We start from the raw sequence: 23,378 nt of genomic DNA, 5'->3' as shown, positions 1-23,378 counted from the left end.
TGTTGATTTTCTTGGACTCCGATGTCACGCAGGTAGCTATAATCTCCCACGTGGTAAGGTCAATTGCTGCTGTAACCACAATTGGACGGCTGACTTCTGTTGTTGATTTCATTTGTTTGTTATTTCCTTCAATGTTTCTCACTCTTTTATCGTATTGCAGAGGGACGAAAGCTTGACACACGTGTCTAAAGAAACCACTTTGGTATACGGGACTGTTCTTATTCCTTTTTTCTCTGTTTAATGAACAATTGTTCAAGTAAGCCATTCAACATTGTTGATTTTCTTGGACTCGGATGTCACACAGGTAGCTATAATCTCCCACGTTGTAAGGTCAATTGCTGCTGTAACCACAAATGGACGGCTGACTTCTGTTGTTGATTTCATTTGATTGTTATTTCCCTCAATGTTTCTTACTCTAACACTTTTTATCGTATTGCAGAGGGACGAAAGCTAGACACACGTGTCGAAGGAAACAACATTGGTATAAAGGACTGTTCTTATTCCGTTCTTTTGGTTTAATGAACAATTATCCAAGTAAGCCATTCCACATTGTTGTTCTTCTAGGACTCGGATGTCACGCAGATAGCTATAGCTTCCACGTGGTAAGGTCAATTGCTGCTAAAACCACAATTGGACGGCTGACTTCTGTAGTTGATTTCATTTGTTTGTTATTTCCTTCAATGGTTCTTACTCTAACACTTTTTATCGTATTGCAGAGGGACGGAAGCTAGACACACGTGTCGAAGGAAACAACATTGGTATAAAGGACTGTTCTTATTCCGTTCTTTTGGTTTAATGAACAATTATCCAAGTAAGCCATTCCACATTGTTGTTCTTCTAGGACTCGGATGTCACGCAGATAGCTATAGCTTCCACGTGGTAAGGTCAATTGCTGCTAAAACCACAATTGGACGGCTGACTTCTGTAGTTGATTTCATTTGTTTGTTATTTCCTTCAATGTTTCTTATTCTAACACTTTTTATCGTATTGCAGAGGGAGGAAAGCTAGACACACGTGTCTGAGGAAACCACTTTGGTATAAAGGACTGTTCTTTTTTCTTTTTTTTTTGTTTAATGAACAATTGTTCAAGTAATTCCACATTGTTGATTTTCTTGGACTCCGATGTCACGCAGGTAGCTATATTCTCCCACATGGTAAGGTCAATTGCTGCTGTAACCACAATTGGACGGCTGAATTCTGCTGTTGATTTCATTTGTTTGTTATTTCTTTCAATGTTTCTCATTCTAACACTTTTCATCGTATTGCACAGGAACGAAAGCTTGACACACGAGTCTAAGGAAACTACATTGGTATAAGGGACTGTTCTTATTCCCTTCTTTTTGTTTAATGAACAATTATCCAAGTAAGCCATTCGACATTGTTGTTTTTCTTGGACTTGGATGTCACGCAGGTAGCTATAGCTCCCACGTGGTAAGGTCAATTGCTGGTGTAACCACAATTGGACGGCTGACTTCTGTTGTTGATTTCATTTGTTTGTTATTTCCCTCAATGTTTCTTATTCTAACACTTTTTATCGTATTGCAGAGGGAGGAAAGCTAGACACACGTGTCTGAGGAAACCACTTTGGTATAAAGGACTGTTCTTTTTCCTTTTTTTTTTGTTTAATGAACAATTGTTCAAGTAAGCCATTCCACATTGTTGATTTTCTTGGACTCGGATGTCACGCAGGTAGCTATAATCTCCCACGTGGTAAGGTCAATTGCTGCTGTAAACACAATTGGTTGGCTGACTTCTGTTGTTGATTTCATTTGTTTGTTATTTCCTTCAATGTTTCTTACTCTAACACTTTTTATCGTATTGCAGAGGGAGGAAAGCTAGACCCACGTGTCTGAGGAAACCACTTTGTCACGCAGGTAGCTATAATCTCCCACGTGGTAAGGTCAATTGCTGCTGAAAACACAATTGGACGGCTATCTTCTGTTGTTGATTTCATTTGTTTGTTATTTCCTTCAATGTTTCTTACTCTAACACTCTTTATCGTATTGCAGAGGAACGAAAACTTGACACACGTGTCTAAGGAAACCACTTTGGTATAAGGGACTGTTCATATTACCTTATTTTTTGTTTAATGAACAATTATTCAAGTGAGCCATTTCACATTGTTGATTCTCTTGGACTCCGATGTCACGCAGGTAGCTATAATCTCCCACATGGTAAGGTCAATTGCTGCTGTAACCACAATTGGACGGCTGAATTCTGCTGTTGATTTCATTTGTTTGTTATTTCCCTCAATGTTTCTTACTCTAACACTTTTTATCGTATTGCAGAGGGAGGAAAGCTAGACACACGTGTCTGAGGAAACCACTTTGGTATAAAGAAATGTTCTTATTCCCTTTTTTTTTGTTTAATGAACAATTGTTCAAGTAAGCCATTCCACATTGTTGATTTTCTTGGACTCGGATGTCACGCAGGTGGCTATGATCTCCCACGTGGTAAGGTCAATTGCTGCTGTAAACACAATTGGACGGCTATCTTCTGTTGTTGATTTCATTTGTTTGTTATTTCCCTCAATGTTTCTTACTCTAACACTTTTTATCGTATTGCAGAGGGAGGAAAGCTAGACACACGTGTCTGAGGAAACCACTTTGGTATAAAGGAATGTTCTTATTCCCTTTTTTTTTGTTTAATGAACAATTGTTCAAGTAAGCCATTCCACATTGTTGATTTCCTTGGACTCGGATGTCACGCAGGTAGCTATAATCTCCCACGTGGTAAGGTCAATTGCTGCTGTAAACACAATTGGTTGGCTGACTTCTGTTGTTGATTTCATTTGTTTGTTATTTCCTTCAATGTTTCTTACTCTAACACTTTTTATCGTATTGCAGAGGGAGGAAAGCTAGACCCACGTGTCTGAGGAAACCACTTTGGTATAAGGGACTGTTCTTATTCCCTTTTTTTTCGTTTAATGAACAATTGTTCAAGTAAGCCATTCCACATTGTTGATTTTCTTGGACTCGGATGTCACGCAGGTAGCTATAATCTCCCACGTGGTAAGGTCAAATGCTGCTGTGAACACAATTGGACGGCTTTCTTCTGTTGTTGATTTCATTTGTTTGTTATTTCCTTCAATGTTTCTTACTCTTTTATCGTATTGCAGAGGGACGAAAGCTTGACACACGTGTCTAAGAAAACCGCTCTGCTTTGGGAGATTGTGCTTATTCCCTTTTTCTTCATTTAACGAACAATTCCAAGTAAGCCATTCCACAATGTTGTTTTTCTTGGACTCGGATGTCACGCAGGTAGCTGTAATCTCCCACGTGTTAAGGTCAATTGCTGCTGTAACCACAAATGGACGGCTCACTTCTGTTGTTGATTTCATTTGATTAATATTTCCTTCAATGTTGCTTATTCTAACACTTTTTATCTTATTGCACAGGGACGAAAGCTAGACACACGTGTCGAAGGAAACCACATTGGTTTAAGGACTGTTCTTATTTCCTTCTTTTTGTTTAATGAACAATTATCCAAGTAGGCCATTCCACATTGTTGTTTTTTTTGGACTTGGATGTCACGCAGGTAGCTATAGCTCCCACGTTGTAAGGTCAATAGCTGCTGTAACCACAATTGGACGGCTGACTTCTGTTGTTGATTTCATTTGTTCATTTTTTCCTTCAATGTTTCTCACACTAACACTTTTTGTCGTATTGCAGAGGGACGAAAGCTTGACACACGTGTCTAAGGAAACCACATTGGTATAAAGGACTGTTCTTATTTCCTTCTTTTTGTTTAATGAACAATTATCCAAGTAGGCCATTCCACATTGTTGTTTTTTTTGGACTTGGATGTCACGCAGGTAGCTATAGCTTCCACGTGGTAAAGTCAATTGCTACTAAAGCCACAATTGGACGGCTGACTTCTGTAGTTGATTTCATTTGTTTGTTATTTCCTTCAATGTTTCTCACTCTAACACTCTTTATCGTATTGCAGAGGATCGAAAACTTGACACACGTGTCTAAGGAAACCACTTTGGTATAAGGAAGTGTTCTTATTCCCTTTTTTTTTGTTTAATGAACAATTATTCAAGTGAGCCATTTCACATTGTTGATTTCTTGGACTCCGATGTCACGCAGGTAGCTATAATCTCCCACATGGTATGGTCAATTGCTGCTGTGACCACAATTGGACGGCTGAATTCTGCTGTTGATTTCATTTGTTTGTTATTTCCTTCAATGTTTCTCATTCTAACACTTTTCATCGTATTGCACAGATACGAAAGCTTGACACACGAGTCTAAGGAAACCACATTGGTATAAGGGACTGTTCTTATTCCCTCCCTTCTTCTTGTTTAATGAACAATTATTCAAGTAAGCCATTCCACATTGTTGTTTTTCTTGGACTCGGATATCACGCAGGTAGCTATAGCTCGCACGTGGTAAGGTCAATTGCTGCTGTTACCACAATTGGACGGCTGACTTCTGTTGTTGATTTCATTTGTGTGTTATTTCTTCCAATGTTTCTTTCTCTAACACTCTTTATCGTATTGCAGAGGAACGAAAACTTGACACACGTGTCTAAGGAAACCACTTTGGTATAAGGGACTGTTCTTATCCCCTTTTTTTTTGTTTAATGAACAATTATTCAAGTGAGCCATTTCACATTGTTGATTTTCTTGGACTCCGATGTCACGCAGGTAGCTATAATCTACCACATGGTAAGGTCAATTGCTGCTGTAACCACAATTGGACGGCTGAATTCTGCTGTTGATTTCATTTGTTTGTTATGTCCTTCAATGTTTCTCATTCTAACACTTTTCATCGTATTGCACAGGGACGAAAGCTTGACACACGAGTCTAAGGAAACCACATTGGTATAAGGGACTGTTCTTGTTCCCTTCTTTTTGTTTAATGAACAATTATACAAGTGAGCCATTCGACATTGTTGTTTTTCTTGGACTTGGATGTCACGCAGGTAGCTATAGCTCTCACGTGGTAAGGTCAATTGCTGGTGTAACCACAATTGGACTGCTGACTTCTGTTGTTGATTTCATTTGTTTGTTATTTCCCTCAATGTTTCTCATTCTAACACTTTTTATCGTATTGCAGAGGGAGGAAAGCTAGACACACGTGTCTGAGGAAACCACTTTGGTATAAAGGACTGTTCTTATTCCCTTTTTTTTTGTTTAATGAACAATTGTTCAAGTAAGCCATTCCACATTGTTGATTTCCTTGGACTCGGATGTCACGCAGGTAGCTATAATCTCCCACGTGGTAAGGTCAATTGCTGCTGTAAACACAATTGGTTGGCTGACTTCTGTTGTTGATTTCATTTGTTTGTTATTTCCTTCAATGTTTCTTACTCTAACACTTTTTATCGTATTGCAGAGGGAGGAAAGCTAGACCCACGTGTCTGAGGAAACCACTTTGGTATAAGGGACTGTTCTTATTCCCTTTTTTTTCGTTTAATGAACAATTGTTCAAGTAAGCCATTCCACATTGTTGATTTTCTTGGACTCGGATGTCACGCAGGTAGCTATAATCTCCCACGTGGTAAGGTCAAATGCTGCTGTGAACACAATTGGACGGCTTTCTTCTGTTGTTGATTTCATTTGTTTGTTATTTCCTTCAATGTTTCTTACTCTTTTATCGTATTGCAGAGGGACGAAAGCTTGACACACGTGTATAAGAAAACCGCTCTGCTTTGGGAGATTGTGCTTATTCCCTTTTTCTTCATTTAACGAACAATTCCAAGTAAGCCATTCCACAATGTTGTTTTTCTTGGACTCGGATGTCACGCAGGTAGCTATAATCTCCCACGTGTTAAGGTCAATTGCTGCTGTAACCACAAATGGACGGCTCACTTCTGTTGTTGATTTCATTTGATTAATACTTCCTTCAATGTTGCTTATTCTAACACTTTTTATCTTATTGCACAGGGACGAAAGCTAGACACACGTGTCTAAGGAAACCACTTTGGTATAAGGGACTGTTCTTATCCCCTTTTTTTTTGTTTAATGAACAATTATTCAAGTGAGCCATTTCACATTGTTGATTTTCTTGGACTCCGATGTCACGCAGGTAGCTATAATCTACCACATGGTAAGGTCAATTGCTGCTGTAACCACAATTGGACGGCTGAATTCTGCTGTTGATTTCATTTGTTTGTTATTTCCTTCAATGTTTCTCATTCTAACACTTTTCATCGTATTGCACAGATACGAAAGCTTGACACACGAGTCTAAGGAAACCACATTGGTATAAGGGACTGTTCTTATTCCCTTCTTTTTGTTTGATGAACAATTATCCAAGTAAGCCATTCGACATTGTTGTTTTTTTTGGACTTGGATGTCACGCAGGTAGCTATAGCTCCCACGTTGTAAGGTCAATAGCTGCTGTAACCACAATTGGACGGCTGACTTCTGTTGTTGATTTCATTTGTTTGTTATTTCCTTCAATGTTTCTCACACTAACACTTTTTGTCGTATTGCAGAGGGACGAAAGCTTGACACACGTGTCTAAGGAAACCACATTGGTATAAAGGACTGTTCTTAATCGCTTCTTTTTGTTTAATGAACAATTATCCAAGTAAGCCGTTCCACATTGTTGATTTTCTTGGACTCCGATGTCACGCAGGTAGCTATAATCTCCCACGTGGTAAGGTCAATTGCTGCTGTAACCACAATTGGACGGCTGACTTCTGTTGTTGATTTCATTTGTTTGTTATTTCCTTCAATGTTTCTCACTCTTTTATCGTATTGCAGAGGGACGAAAGCTTGACACACGTGTCTAAAGAAACCACTTTGGTATACGGGACTGTTCTTATTCCTTTTTTCTCTGTTTAATGAACAATTGTTCAAGTAAGCCATTCAACATTGTTGATTTTCTTGGACTCGGATGTCACACAGGTAGCTATAATCTCCCACGTTGTAAGGTCAATTGCTGCTGTAACCACAAATGGACGGCTGACTTCTGTTGTTGATTTCATTTGATTGTTATTTCCCTCAATGTTTCTTACTCTAACACTTTTTATCGTATTGCAGAGGGACGAAAGCTAGACACACGTGTCGAAGGAAACAACATTGGTATAAAGGACTGTTCTTATTCCGTTCTTTTGGTTTAATGAACAATTATCCAAGTAAGCCATTCCACATTGTTGTTCTTCTAGGACTCGGATGTCACGCAGATAGCTATAGCTTCCACGTGGTAAGGTCAATTGCTGCTAAAACCACAATTGGACGGCTGACTTCTGTAGTTGATTTCATTTGTTTGTTATTTCCTTCAATGTTTCTTACTCTAACACTTTTTATCGTATTGCAGAGGGACGGAAGCTAGACACACGTGTCGAAGGAATCAACATTGGTATAAAGGACTGTTCTTATTCCGTTCTTTTGGTTTAATGAACAATTATCCAAGTAAGCCATTCCACATTGTTGTTCTTCTAGGACTCGGATGTCACGCAGATAGCTATAGCTTCCACGTGGTAAGGTCAATTGCTGCTAAAACCACAATTGGACGGCTGACTTCTGTAGTTGATTTCATTTGTTTGTTATTTCCTTCAATGTTTCTTATTCTAACACTTTTTATCGTATTGCAGAGGGAGGAAAGCTAGACACACGTGTCTGAGGAAACCACTTTGGTATAAAGGACTGTTCTTTTTTCTTTTTTTTTTGTTTAATGAACAATTGTTCAAGTAATTCCACATTGTTGATTTTCTTGGACTCCGATGTCACGCAGGTAGCTATATTCTCCCACATGGTAAGGTCAATTGCTGCTGTAACCACAATTGGACGGCTGAATTCTGCTGTTGATTTCATTTGTTTGTTATTTCTTTCAATGTTTCTCATTCTAACACTTTTCATCGTATTGCACAGGAACGAAAGCTTGACACACGAGTCTAAGGAAACTACATTGGTATAAGGGACTGTTCTTATTCCCTTCTTTTTGTTTAATGAACAATTATCCAAGTAAGCCATTCGACATTGTTGTTTTTCTTGGACTTGGATGTCACGCAGGTAGCTATAGCTCCCACGTGGTAAGGTCAATTGCTGGTGTAACCACAATTGGACGGCTGACTTCTGTTGTTGATTTCATTTGTTTGTTATTTCCCTCAATGTTTCTTATTCTAACACTTTTTATCGTATTGCAGAGGGAGGAAAGCTAGACACACGTGTCTGAGGAAACCACTTTGGTATAAAGGACTGTTCTTTTTCCTTTTTTTTTTGTTTAATGAACAATTGTTCAAGTAAGCCATTCCACATTGTTGATTTTCTTGGACTCGGATGTCACGCAGGTAGCTATAATCTCCCACGTGGTAAGGTCAATTGCTGCTGTAAACACAATTGGTTGGCTGACTTCTGTTGTTGATTTCATTTGTTTGTTATTTCCTTCAATGTTTCTTACTCTAACACTTTTTATCGTATTGCAGAGGGAGGAAAGCTAGACCCACGTGTCTGAGGAAACCACTTTGTCACGCAGGTAGCTATAATCTCCCACGTGGTAAGGTCAATTGCTGCTGAAAACACAATTGGACGGCTATCTTCTGTTGTTGATTTCATTTGTTTGTTATTTCCTTCAATGTTTCTTACTCTAACACTCTTTATCGTATTGCAGAGGAACGAAAACTTGACACACGTGTCTAAGGAAACCACTTTGGTATAAGGGACTGTTCATATTTCCTTATTTTTTGTTTAATGAACAATTATTCAAGTGAGCCATTTCACATTGTTGATTCTCTTGGACTCCGATGTCACGCAGGTAGCTATAATCTCCCACATGGTAAGGTCAATTGCTGCTGTAACCACAATTGGACGGCTGAATTCTGCTGTTGATTTCATTTGTTTGTTATTTCCCTCAATGTTTCTTACTCTAACACTTTTTATCGTATTGCAGAGGGAGGAAAGCTAGACACACGTGTCTGAGGAAACCACTTTGGTATAAAGAAATGTTCTTATTCCCTTTTTTTTTGTTTAATGAACAATTGTTAAAGTAAGCCATTCCACATTGTTGATTTTCTTGGACTCGGATGTCACGCAGGTGGCTATGATCTCCCACGTGGTAAGGTCAATTGCTGCTGTAAACACAATTGGACGGCTATCTTCTGTTGTTGATTTCATTTGTTTGTTATTTCCCTCAATGTTTCTTACTCTAACACTTTTTATCGTATTGCAGAGGGAGGAAAGCTAGACACACGTGTCTGAGGAAACCACTTTGGTATAAAGGAATGTTCTTATTCCCTTTTTTTTTGTTTAATGAACAATTGTTCAAGTAAGCCATTCCACATTGTTGATTTCCTTGGACTCGGATGTCACGCAGGTAGCTATAATCTCCCACGTGGTAAGGTCAATTGCTGCTGTAAACACAATTGGTTGGCTGACTTCTGTTGTTGATTTCATTTGTTTGTTATTTCCTTCAATGTTTCTTACTCTAACACTTTTTATCGTATTGCAGAGGGAGGAAAGCTAGACCCACGTGTCTGAGGAAACCACTTTGGTATAAGGGACTGTTCTTATTCCCTTTTTTTTCGTTTAATGAACAATTGTTCAAGTAAGCCATTCCACATTGTTGATTTTCTTGGACTCGGATGTCACGCAGGTAGCTATAATCTCCCACGTGGTAAGGTCAAATGCTGCTGTGAACACAATTGGACGGCTTTCTTCTGTTGTTGATTTCATTTGTTTGTTATTTCCTTCAATGTTTCTTACTCTTTTATCGTATTGCAGAGGGACGAAAGCTTGACACACGTGTCTAAGAAAACCGCTCTGCTTTGGGAGATTGTGCTTATTCCCTTTTTCTTCATTTAACGAACAATTCCAAGTAAGCCATTCCACAATGTTGTTTTTCTTGGACTCGGATGTCACGCAGGTAGCTATAATCTCCCACGTGTTAAGGTCAATTGCTGCTGTAACCACAAATGGACGGCTCACTTCTGTTGTTGATTTCATTTGATTAATATTTCCTTCAATGTTGCTTATTCTAACACTTTTTATCTTATTGCACAGGGACGAAAGCTAGACACACGTGTCGAAGGAAACCACATTGGTTTAAGGACTGTTCTTATTTCCTTCTTTTTGTTTAATGAACAATTATCCAAGTAGGCCATTCCACATTGTTGTTTTTTTTGGACTTGGATGTCACGCAGGTAGCTATAGCTCCCACGTTGTAAGGTCAATAGCTGCTGTAACCACAATTGGACGGCTGACTTCTGTTGTTGATTTCATTTGTTTGTTATTTCCTTCAATGTTTCTCACACTAACACTTTTTGTCGTATTGCAGAGGGACGAAAGCTTGACACACGTGTCTAAGGAAACCACATTGGTATAAAGGACTGTTCTTATTTCCTTCTTTTTGTTTAATGAACAATTATCCAAGTAGGCCATTCCACATTGTTGTTTTTTTTGGACTTGGATGTCACGCAGGTAGCTATAGCTTCCACGTGGTAAAGTCAATTGCTACTAAAGCCACAATTGGACGGCTGACTTCTGTAGTTGATTTCATTTGTTTGTTATTTCCTTCAATGTTTCTCACTCTAACACTCTTTATCGTATTGCAGAGGATCGAAAACTTGACACACGTGTCTAAGGAAACCACTTTGGTATAAGGAAGTGTTCTTATTCCCTTTTTTTTTTGTTTAATGAACAATTATTCAAGTGAGCCATTTCACATTGTTGATTTCTTGGACTCCGATGTCACGCAGGTAGCTATAATCTCCCACATGGTATGGTCAATTGCTGCTGTGACCACAATTGGACGGCTGAATTCTGCTGTTGATTTCATTTGTTTGTTATTTCCTTCAATGTTTCTCATTCTAACACTTTACATCGTATTGCACAGATACGAAAGCTTGACACACGAGTCTAAGGAAACCACATTGGTACAAGGGACTGTTCTTATTCCCTTCTTTTTGTTTGATGAACAATTATTCAAGTAAGCCATTCGACATTGTTGTTTTTTTTGGACTTGGATGTCACGCAGGTAGCTATAGCTCCCACGTTGTAAGGTCAATAGCTGCTGTAACCACAATTGGACGGCTGACTTCTGTTGTTGATTTCATTTGTTTGTTATTTCCTTCAATGTTTCTCACACTAACACTTTTTGTCGTATTGCAGAGGGACGAAAGCTTGACACACGTGTCTAAGGAAACCACATTGGTATAAAGGACTGTTCTTAATCGCTTCTTTTTGTTTAATGAACAATTATCCAAGTAAGCCGTTTCACATTGTTGATTTTCTTGGACTCCGATGTCACGCAGGTAGCTATAATCTCCCACGTGGTAAGGTCAATTGCTGCTGTAACCACAATTGGACGGCTGACTTCTGTTGTTGATTTCATTTGTTTGTTATTTCCTTCAATGTTTCTCACTCTTTTATCGTATTGCAGAGGGACGAAAGCTTGACACACGTGTCTAAAGAAACCACTTTGGTATACGGGACTGTTCTTATTCCTTTTTTCTCTGTTTAATGAACAATTGTTCAAGTAAGCCATTCAACATTGTTGATTTTCTTGGACTCGGATGTCACACAGGTCGCTATAATCTCCCACGTTGTAAGGTCAATTGCTGCTGTAACCACAAATGGACGGCTGACTTCTGTTGTTGATTTCATTTGATTGTTATTTCCTTCAATGTTGCTTATTCTAACACTTTTTATCTTATTGCACAGGGACGAAAGCTTGACACACGTGTCTAAGGAAACCACATTGGTATAAGGGACTGTTCTTATTCCCTTCTTCTTGTTTAATGAACAATTCCAAGTAAGCCATTCCACATTGTTGTTTTTCTTGGACTCGGATATCACGCAGGTAGCTATAGATCGCACGTGGTTAGGTCAATTGCTGCTGTAACCACAATTGGACGGCTGACTTCTGTTGTTGATTTCCTTTGTGTGTTATTTCTCTCAATGTTTCTTTCTCTAACACTTTTTATCTTATTGCACAGGGACGAAAGCTTGACACACGTGTCTAAGGAAACCACATTGGTATAAGGGACTGTTCTTATTCCCTGCTTCTTGTTTAATGAACAATTGTTCAAGCAAGCCATTCCACATTGTTGTTTTTCTTGGACTCGGATGTCACGCAGGTAGCTATAGCTCCCACGTGGTAAGGTCAATTGCTGCTGTAACCACAATTGGACGCCTGACTTCTGTTGTTGATTTCATTTGTTTGTTATTTCCTTCAATGTTTCTTACTCTAACACTTTTTATCGTATTGCAGAGGGACGGAAGCTAGACACACGTGTCGAAGGAAACAACATTGGTATAAAGGACTGTTCTTATTCCGTTCTTTTGGTATAATGAACAATTATCCAAGTAAGCCATTCCACATTGTTGTTCTTCTAGGACTCGGATGTCACGCAGATAGCTATAGCTTCCACGTGGTAAGGTCAATTGCTGCTAAAACCACAATTGGACGGCTGACTTCTGTAGTTGATTTCATTTGTTTGTTATTTCCTTCAATGTTTCTTATTCTAACACTTTTTATCGTATTGCAGAGGGAGGAAAGCTAGACACACGTGTCTGAGGAAACCACTTTGGTATAAAGGACTGTTCTTTTTCCTTTTTTTTTTGTTTAATGAACAATTGTTCAAGTAAGCCATTCCACATTGTTGATTTTCTTGGACTCCGATGTCACGCAGGTAGCTATAATCTCCCACGTTGTAAAGTCAATTGCTGCTGTAACCACAATTGGACGGCTGAATTCTGTTGTTGATTTCATTTGTTTGTTATTTCATTCAATGTTTCTCATTCTAACACTTTTCATCGTATTGCACAGGGACGAAAGCTTGACACTCGTGTCTAAGGAAATCACATTGGTATAAGGAACTGTTCTTATTCCCCCTGTTGTTGATTTCATTTGTTTGTTATTTCCTTCAATGTTTCTCATACTAACACTTTTTGTCGTATTGCAGAGGGACGAAAGCTTGACACACGTGTCTAAGGAAACCACATTGGTATAAAGGACTGTTCTTATTCCCTTCTTTTTGTTTAATGAACAATTATCCAAGTAAGCCGTTTCACATTGTTGATTTTCTTGGATTTCGATGTCACGCAGGTAGCTATAATCTCCCACATGGTAAGATCAATTGCTGCTGTAACCACAATTGGACGGCTGACTTCTGTTGTTGATTTCATTTGTTTGTTATTTCCTTCAATGTTTCTTACTCTAACACTTTTGATCGTATTGCAGAGGGACGAAAGCTTGACACACGTGTCTAAGGAAACCACATTGGTATAAGGGACTGTTCTTATTCCCTTTTTTCTTTTTTATGAACAATTATCCAAGTGAGCCATTCCACATTGTTGATTTTCTTGGACTCGGATGTCACGCAGATAGCTATAATCTCCCACGTGGTGAGGTCAATTGTTGCTGTAACCACAATTGGACGGCTGACTTCTGTTGTTGATTTCATTTGTTTGTTATTTCCTTCAATGTTTCTCATTATAATAACACTTTTCATCGTATTGCACAGGAACGAAAGCATGACACACGTGTCTAAGGAAACCACATTGGTATAAAGGACTGTTCTTATTCCCTTCTTTTTGTTTAATGAACAATTATCCAAGTAAGCCATTCGACATTGTTGTTTTTCTTGGACTTCGATGTCACGCAGGTAGCTATAGCTCCCACGTGGTAAGGTCAATTGCTGCTAAAACCACAATTGGAAGGCTGACTTCTGTTGTTGATTCCATTTTTTTGTTATTTCCTTCAATGTTTCTCACTCTAACACTCTTTATCGTATTGCAGAGGCACGAAAGCTTGACACACGTGTCTAAGGAAACCACATTGGTATAAAGGACTGTTCTTATTCCCTTCTTTTTGTTTAATGGACAATTATCCAAGTAAGCCATTCCACATTGTTGTTCTTTTTGGACTCGGATGTCACGCAGGTAGTAGCTATAGCTTCCACGTGGTGAGGTCAATTGCTGCTAAAACCACAATTGGACGGCTGACTTCTGTTGTTGATTTCATTTGTTTGTTATTTCCTTCAATGTTTCTCACTCTAACACTTTTTATCGTATTGCAGAGGCACGAAAGCTTGACACACGTGTCTAAGGAAACCACATTGGTATAAAGGACTGTTCTTATTCCCTTCCTTTTGTTTAATGAACAATTATCCAAGTAAGCCATTCCACATTGTTGATTTTCATGGACTCGGATGTCACGCAGGTAGCTATATTCTCCCACGTTATAAGGTCAATTGCTGCTGTAACCACAATTGGACGGATGAATTCTGTTGTTGATTTCATTTGTTTGTTAATTCCTTCAATGTTTCTCATAATAATAACACTTTTCATCGTATTGCACAGGGACGAAAGCATGACACACGTGTCTAAGGAAACCACATTGGTATAAGGGACTGTTCTTATTCCCATCTTTTTGTTTAATGAACAATTATCCAAGTAAGCCATTCGACTTGTTGTTTTTCTTGGACTTGGATGTGACGCAGGTAGCTATAGCTCCAATGTGGTAAGGTCAATTGCTGCTAAAACCACAATTAGAAGGCTGACTTCTGTTGTTGATTCCATTTGTTTGTTATTTCCTTCAATGTTTCTCACTCTAACACTCTTTATCGTATTGCAGAGGCACGAAAGCTTGACACACGTGTCTGAGGAAACCACATTTGTATGAAGGACTGTTCTTATTCCCTTCTCTTTGTTTGATGAACAATTATCCAAGTAAGCCGTTTCACATTGTTGATTTTCTTGGACTCCGATGTCAAGCAGGTAGCTATAATCTCCCACATGGTAAGGTCAATTGCTGCTGTAACCACAATTGGATGGCTGAATTCTGTTGTTGATTTCATTTATTTGTTATTTCCTTCAATGTTTCTTACTCTAACCCTCTTTATCGTATTGCACAGGGACGAAAGCTTGACACACGTGTTTAAGGAAACCACTTTGGTATAAGCGACTGTTCTTATTTCTTTTTTTTTTGTTTGATGAAGAATTGTTCAAGTAAGCCATTCCACATTGTTGATTTTCTTGGACTCGGATGTCACACTGGTAGCTATAATATCCTACGTTGTAAGGTCAATTGCTGCTGTAACCACAATTGAACGGCTGAATTCTGTTGTTGATTTCATTTGTTTGTTATTTCCTTCAATGTTTCTCACACTCACACTTTTTGTCGTATTGCAGAGGGACGAAAGCTTGACACACGTGTCTAAGGAAACAACATTGGTATAAGGGACTGTTCTTATTCCCTTCTTTTTGTTTAATGAACAATTATCCAAGTAAGCCATTCGACATTGTTGATTTTCTTGGACTTGGATGTCACGCAGGTAGCTATAGCTCCCACGTGGTAAGGTCAATTGCTGCTGTAACGACATATGGACGGCTGACTTCTGTTGTTGATTTCATTTGTTTGTTATTTCCCTCAATGTTTCTTACTCTAACACTTTTTATCGTATTGCAGAGGGACGAAAGCTTGACACACGTGTCTAAGGAAACCACTTTTGGTTCCTTCTTGGTAATAATATACCTCTTTTTCTATTGATCTGGTCACGTAGATCACGAAAGTTTTCATATGAGGGGTCTGCGACGAATAGTTCAGGAGATATAACGATTTTAGTAGAGAGATTGAATTTTTACGGTTTTTTCCAAAAATTTCGAATTCAAATTTCTCCTAAACCATGGGAACTACGGAAAATCGGTAAGCAGAGTTGGAATTGGCAGTTCATGGTTATTCGAATACCACTCTCGCCTGACAATATTTGAGTCGAAAAATTTTCTCGAATTTTCTCTAATTTTCCTTGCCCCGGACCTTAAAAAATTGTAAAAAATTAAAAGTTCCTTCTTGGTAATAATATACCTCTTTTTCTATTGATCTGGTCATGTAGATCTCGAAAGTTTTTATTTGAGGAGTCTGCGACGAATAGTTTAGGAGATATAACGATTTTTATAGAGAGATTGAATTTTCTCGAATTTTCCTTACCCCGGACCTTGAAAAATTGTAAAAAATTGAAAGTTCCTTCTTGGTAATAAAATACCTCTTTTTCTATTGATCTGTTCACGTAGATCACGAAAGTTTTTATTTGAGGGGTCTGCGACGAATAGTTTAGGAGATATAACGATTTTTGTAGAGAGATTGAATTTTCTCGAATTTTCCTTACCCCAGACCTTAAAAAATTGTAAAAAATTAAAAGTTCCTTCTTGGTAATAATATAACTCTTTTTCTTTTGATCTGGTCATGTAGATCACGAAAGTTTTTATTTGAGGAGTCTGCGACGAATAGTTTAGGAGATATAAAGATTTTTATAGAGAGATTGAATTTTCTCGAATTTTCCTTACCCCGGACCTTGAAAAATTGTAAAAAATTAAAAGATCTTTCTTGGTAATAATATACCTCTTTTTCTATTGATCTGTTCACGTAGATCACGAAAGTTTTTATTTGACGGGTCTGCGACGAATAGTTTAGGAGATATAACGATTTTTGTAGAGAGATTGAATTTTCTCGAATTTTCCTTACCCCGGACCTTAAAAAATTGTAAAAAATTAAAAGTTCCTTCTTGGTGATAATATACCTCTTTTTCTATTGATCTGTTCACGTAGATCACGAAAGTTTTTATATGAGGGGTCTGCGACGAATAGTTTAGGAGATATAACGATTTTTATAGGGAGATTGAATTTTTACGGTTTTTTCCAAAAATTTCGATTTCAAATTTCTCCTAAACTATGGGGACTACGGAAAATCGGTAAGCAGAGTTGGTATTGGCAGTTCATGATTATTCGAATTCCACTCACGAATGACAATATTTGAGTAGAAGAATTTTCTCGAATTTTCTCGAATTTTCCTTACCCCGGACCTTGAAAAATTGTAAAAAATTAAAAGTTCCTTCTTGGTAATAATATAACTCTTTTTCTTTCGATCTGGTCACGTAGATCACGAAAGTTTTCATATGAGGGGTGTGCGACGAATCGTTTAGGAGATATAACGATTTTAGTAGAGAGATTGAATTTTTACGGTTTTTTCCAAAAATTTCGAATTCAAATTTCTCCTAAACTATGGGGACTACGGAAAATCGGTAAGCAGAGTTGGTATTGGCAGTTCATGGTTACTCTTTCCTACTCTCGCCTGACAATATTTGAGTCGAAAAATTTTCTCGAATTTTCCTTACCCCGGACCTTAAAAAATTGTAAAAAATTGAAAGTTCCTTCTTGGTAATAATATACCTCTTTTTCTATTGATCTGGTCATGTAGATCACGAAAGTTTTTATTTGAGGAGTCTGCGACGAATAGCTTAGGAGATATAACGAGTTTTATAGAGAGATTGAATTTTCTCGAATTTTCCTAACCCCGGACCTTGAAAAATTGTAAAAAATTAAAAGATCTTTCTTGGTGATAAAATACCTCTTTTTCTATTGATCTGTTCACGTAGATCACGAAAGTTTTATTTGAGGGGTCTGCGACGAATAGTTTAGGAGATATAACGATTTTTGTAGAGAGATTGAATTTTCTCGAATTTTCCTTACCCCGGACCTTAAAAAATTGTAAAAAATTGAAAGTTCCTTCTTGGTGATAATATACCTCTTTTTCTATTGATCTGTTCACGTACATCACGAAAGTTTTTAAATGAGGGGTCTGCGACGAATAGTTTAGGAGATATAACGATTTTTATAGAGAGATTGAATTTTTACGGTTTTTTCCAAAAATTTCGACTTCAAATTTCTCCTAAACTATGGGGACTACGGAAAATCGGTAAGCAGAGTTGGTATTGGCAGTTCATGATTATTCGAATTCCACTCACGATTGACAATATTTGAGTCGAAGAATTTTCTCGAATTTTCTCGAATTTTCCTTACCCCGGACCTTAAAAAATTGTAAAAAATTAAAAGTTCCTTCTTGGTAATAATATACCTCTTTTTCTATTGATCTGGTCACGTAGATCACGAAAGTTTTTATTTGAGGGGTTTGCGACGAATAGTTTAGGAGATATAACGATTTTTGTAGAGAGATTGAATTTTTACGGTTTTTTCCAAAAATTTCGAATTCGAATTTCTCCTAAACTATGGGGACTACGGAAAATCGGTAAGCAGAGTTGGTATTGGCAGTTCATGGTTATTCGAATCCCACTCTCGCCTGACAATATTTGAGTCGAAAAATTTTCTCGAATTTTCTCGAATTTTCCTTACCCCGGACCTTAAAAAATTGTAAAAAATTAAAAGTTCCTTCTTGGTAATAATATACTTTTTTTTCTATTGATCTGGTCACGTAGATCACGAAAGTTTTTATTTGAGGGGTTTGCGACGAATAGTTTAGCAGATATAACGATTTTTGTAGAGAGATTGAATTTTTACGGTTTTTTCCAAAAATTTCGAATTCAAATTTCTCCTAAACTATAGGGACTACGGAAAATCGGTGAGCAGAGTTGGTATTGGCAGTTCATGGTTATTCGAATCCCACTCTCGCCTGACAATATTTGAGTCGAAAAATTTTCTCGAATTTTCTCGAATTTTCCTTACCCCGGACCTTAAAAAATTGTAAAAAATCAAAAGTTCTTTCTTGGTAATAATATACCTCTTTTTCTATTGATCTGGTCATGTAGATCACGAAAGTTTTTATTTGAGGAGTCTGCGACGAATAGTTTAGGAGATATAACGATTTTTATAGAGAGATTGAATTTTCTCGAATTTTCCTTACCCCGGACCTTGAAAAATTGTAAAAAATTAAAAGATCTTTCTTGGTAATAAAATATCTCTTTTTCTATTGATCTGTTCACGTAGATCACGAAAGTTTTTATTTGAGGGGTCTGCGACGAATAGTTCAGGAGATATAACGATTTTTGTAGAGAGATTGAATTTTCTCGAATTTTCCTTACCCCGGACCTTAAAAAATTGTAAAAAATTAAAAGTTCCTTCTTGGTGATAATATACCTCTTTTTCTATTGATCTGTTCACGTAGATCACGAAAGTTTTTATATGAGGGGTCTGCGACGAATAGTTTAGGAGATATAACGATTTTTATAGAGAGATTGAATTTTTACGGTTTTTTCCAAAAATTTCGACTTCAAATTTCTCCTAAACTATGGGGACTACGGAATATCGGTAAGCAGAGTTGGTATTGGCAGTTCATGATTATTCGAATTCCACTCACGAATGACAATATTTGAGTCGAAGAATTTTCTCGAATTTTCCTTACCCCGGACCTTAAAAAAATGTAAAAAATTAAAAGTTCCTTCTTGGTAATAATATACCTCTTTTTCTATTGATCTGGTCATGTAGATCACGAAAGTTTTTATTTGAGGAGTCTGCGACGAATAGTTTAGGAGATATAACGATTTTTATAGAGAGATTGAATTTTCTCGAATTTTCCTTACCGCGGACCTTGAAAAATTGTACAAAATTAAAAGATCTTTCTTGGTAATAAAATACCTCTTTTTCTAATGATCAGTTCACGTAGATCACGAAAGTTTTTATTTGAGGGTTTTGCGACGAATAGTTTAGGAGATATAACGATTTTTGTAGAGAGATTGAATTTTCTCGAATTTTCCTTACCCCGGACCTTAAAAAATTGTAAAAAATTAAAAGTTCCTTCTTGGTGATAATATACCTCTTTTTCTATTGATCTGTTCACTTAGATCACGAAAGTTTTTATATGAGGGGTCTCCGACGAATAGTTTAGGAGATATAACGATTTTTATAGAGAGATTGAATTTTTACGGTTTTTTCCAAAAATTTCGACTTCAAATTTCTCCTAAACTATGGGGACTACGGAAAATCGGTAAGCAGAGTTGGTATTGGCAATTCATGATTATTCGAATTCCACTCACGAATGACAATATTTGAGTCGAAGAATTTTCTCGAATTTTCCTTACCCCGGACCTTAAAAAATTGTAAAAAATTAAAAGTTCCTTCTTGGTAATAATATACCTCTTTTTCTATTGATCTGGTCACGTAGATCACGAAAGTTTTTATTTGAGGGGTTTGCGACGAATAGTTTAGGAGATATAACGATTTTTGTAGAGAGATTGAATTTTTACGGTTTTTTCCAAAAATTTCGAATTCAAATTTCTCCTAAACTATGGGGACTACGGAAAATCGGTAAGCAGAGTTGGTATTGGCAGTTCATGGTTATTCGAATCCCACTCTCGCCTGACAATATTTGATTCGAAAAATTTTCTCGAATTTTCTCGAATTTTCCTTACCCCGGACCTTAAAAAATTGTAAAAAATTAAAAGTTCCTTCTTGGTAATAATATACCTCTTTTTCTATTGATCTGGTCACGTAGATCACGAAAGTTTTTATTTGAGGGGTTTGCGACGAATAGTTTAGGAGATATAACGATTTTTGTAGAGAGGTTGAATTTTTACGGTTTTTTCCAAAAATTTCGAATTCAAATTTCTCCTTAACTATGGGGACTACGGAAAATAGGTAAGCAGAGTTGGTATTGGCAGTTCATGATTATTCGAATTCCACTCACGAATGACAATATTTGAGTCGAAAAATTTTCTTGAATTTTCTCGAATTTTCCTTACCCCGGACCTTAAAAAATTGTAAAAAATTAAAAGTTCCTTCTTGGTAATAATATACCTCTTTTTCTATTGATCTGGTCACGTAGATCACGAAAGTTTTTATTTGAGGGGTTTGCGACGAATAGTTTAGGAGATATAACGATTTTTGTAGAGAGGTTGAATTTTTACGGTTTTTTCCAAAAATTTCGAATTCAAATTTCTCCTAAACTATGGGGACTACAGAAAATCGGTAAGCAGAGTTGGTATTGGCAGTTCATGGTTATTCGAATCCCACTCTCGCCTGACAATATTTGAGTCGAAAAATTTTCTCGAATTTTCTCGAATTTTTCTTACCCCGGACCTTAAAAAATTGTGAAAAATTGAAAGTTCCTTCTTGGTAATAATATACCTCTTTTTCTATTGATCTGGTCGTGTAGATCACGAAAGTTTTTATTTGAGGAGTCTGCGACGAATAGTTTAGGAGATATAACGATTTTTATAGAGAGATTGAATTTTCTCGAATTTTCCTTACCCCGGACCTTGAAAAATTGTAAAAAATTAAAAGATCTTTCTTGGTAATAAAATACCTCTTTTTCTATTGATCTGTTCACGTAGATCACGAACGTTTTTATTTGAGGGGTCTGCGACGAATAGTTTAGGAGATATAACGATTTTTGTTGAGAGATTGAATTTTCTCGAATTTTCCTTACCCCGGACTTTAAAAAATTGTAAAAAATTAAAAGTTCCTTCTTGGTGATAATATACCTCTTTTTCTATTGATCTGTTCACGTAGATCACGAAAGTTTTTATATGAGGGGTCTGCGACGAATAGTTTAGGAGATATAACGATTTTTATAGGGAGATTGAATTTTTACGGTTTTTTCCAAAAATTTCGAATTCAAATTTCTCCTAAACTATGGGGACTACGGAAAATCAGTAAGCAGAGTTGGTATTGGCAGTTCATGGTTATTCGAATCCCACTCTCGCCTGACAATATTTGAGTCGAAAAATTTTCTCGAATTTTCTCGAATTTTCCTTACCCCGGACCTTAAAAAATTGTAAAAAATTGAAAGTTCCTTCTTGGTTATAATATACCTCTTTTTCTATTGATCTCATGTAGATCACGAAAGTTTTTATTTGAGGAGTCTGCGACGAATAGTTTAGGAGATATAACGATTTTTATAGAGAGATTGAAGTTTCTCGAATTTTCCTTACCCCGGACCTTGAAAAATTGTAAAAAATTAAAAGACCTTTCTTGGTAATAATATACCTCTTTTTCTATTGATCTGGTCATGTAGATCACGAAAGTTTTTATTTGAGGAGTCTGCGACGAATAGTTTAGGAGATATAACGATTTTTGTAGAGAGATTGGATTTTCTCGAATTTTCCTTACCCCGGACCTTAAAAAATTGTAAAAAATTAAAAGTTCCTTCTTGGTGATAATATACCTCTTTTTCTATTGATCTGTTCACGTAGATCACGAAAGTTTTTATATGAGGGGTCTGCGACGAATAGTTTAGGAGATATAACGATTTTTATAGGGAGATTGAATTTTTACGGTTTTTTCCAAAAATTTCGACTTCAAATTTCTCCTAAACTATGGGGACTACGGAAAACCGGTAAGCAGAGTTGGTATTGGCAGTTCATGATTATTCGAATTCCACTCACGAATGACAATATTTGAGTCGAAGAATTTTCTCGAATTTTTCTTACCCCGGACCTTGAAAAATTGTAAAAAATTAAAAGTTCCTTCTTGGTAATAATATACCTCTTTTTCTATTGATCTGGTCACGTAGATCACGAAAGTTTTCATATGAGGGGTCTGCGACGAATAGTTTAGGAGATATAACGATTTCAGTAGAGAGATTGAATTTTTACGGTTTTTTCCAAAAATTTCGAATTCAAATTTCTCCTAAACTATGGGAACTACGGAAAATCGGTAAGCAGAGTTGGTATTGGCAGTTCATGGTTATTCGAATCCCACTCTCGCCTGACAATATTTGAGTCGAAAAATTTTCTCGAATTTTCTCGAATTTTCCTTACCCCGGACCTTAAAAAATTGTAAAAAATTAAAAGTTCCTTCTTGGTAATAATATACCTCTTTTTCTATTGATCTGGTCACGTAGATCACGAAAGTTTTTATTTGAGGGGTTTGCGACGAATAGTTTAGGAGATATAACGATTTTTGTAGAGAGGTTGAATTTTTACGGTTTTTTCCAAAAATTTCGAATTCAAATTTCTCCTAAACTATGGGGACTACAGAAAATCGGTAAGCAGAGTTGGTATTGGCAGTTCATGGTTATTCGAATCCCACTCTCGCCTGACAATATTTGAGTCGAAAAATTTTCTCGAATTTTCTCGAATTTTTCTTACCCCGGACCTTAAAAAATTGTAAAAAATTGAAAGTTCCTTCTTGGTAATAATATACCTCTTTTTCTATTGATCTGGTCGTGTAGATCACGAAAGTTTTTATTTGAGGAGTCTGCGACGAATAGTTTAGGAGATATAACGATTTTTATAGAGAGATTGAATTTTCTCGAATTTTCCTTACCCCGGACCTTGAAAAATTGTAAAAAATTAAAAGATCTTTCTTGGTAATAAAATACCTCTTTTTCTATTGATCTGTTCACGTAGATCACGAAAGTTTTTATTTGAGGGGTCTGCGACGAATAGTTTAGGAGATATAACGATTTTTGTTGAGAGATTGAATTTTCTCGAATTTTCCTTACCCCGGACCTTAAAAAATTGTAAAATATTAAAAGTTCCTTCTTGGTGATAATATACCTCTTTTTCTATTGATCTGTTCACGTAGATCACGAAAGTTTTTATATGAGGGTTCTGCGACGAATAGTTTAGGAGATATAACGATTTTTATAGGGAGATTGAATTTTTACGGTTTTTTCCAAAAATTTCGACTTCAAATTTCTCCTTAACTATGGGGACTACGGAAAATCGGTTAGCAGAGTTGGTATTGGCAG

The sequence above is a fragment of the Harmonia axyridis genome, chromosome 5, assembly GCF_914767665.1.
Source record: "Harmonia axyridis chromosome 5, icHarAxyr1.1, whole genome shotgun sequence".
Classification (NCBI taxonomy): Eukaryota; Metazoa; Arthropoda; class Insecta; order Coleoptera; family Coccinellidae; genus Harmonia; species Harmonia axyridis.
This window is presented reverse-complemented; position numbering follows the sequence as displayed.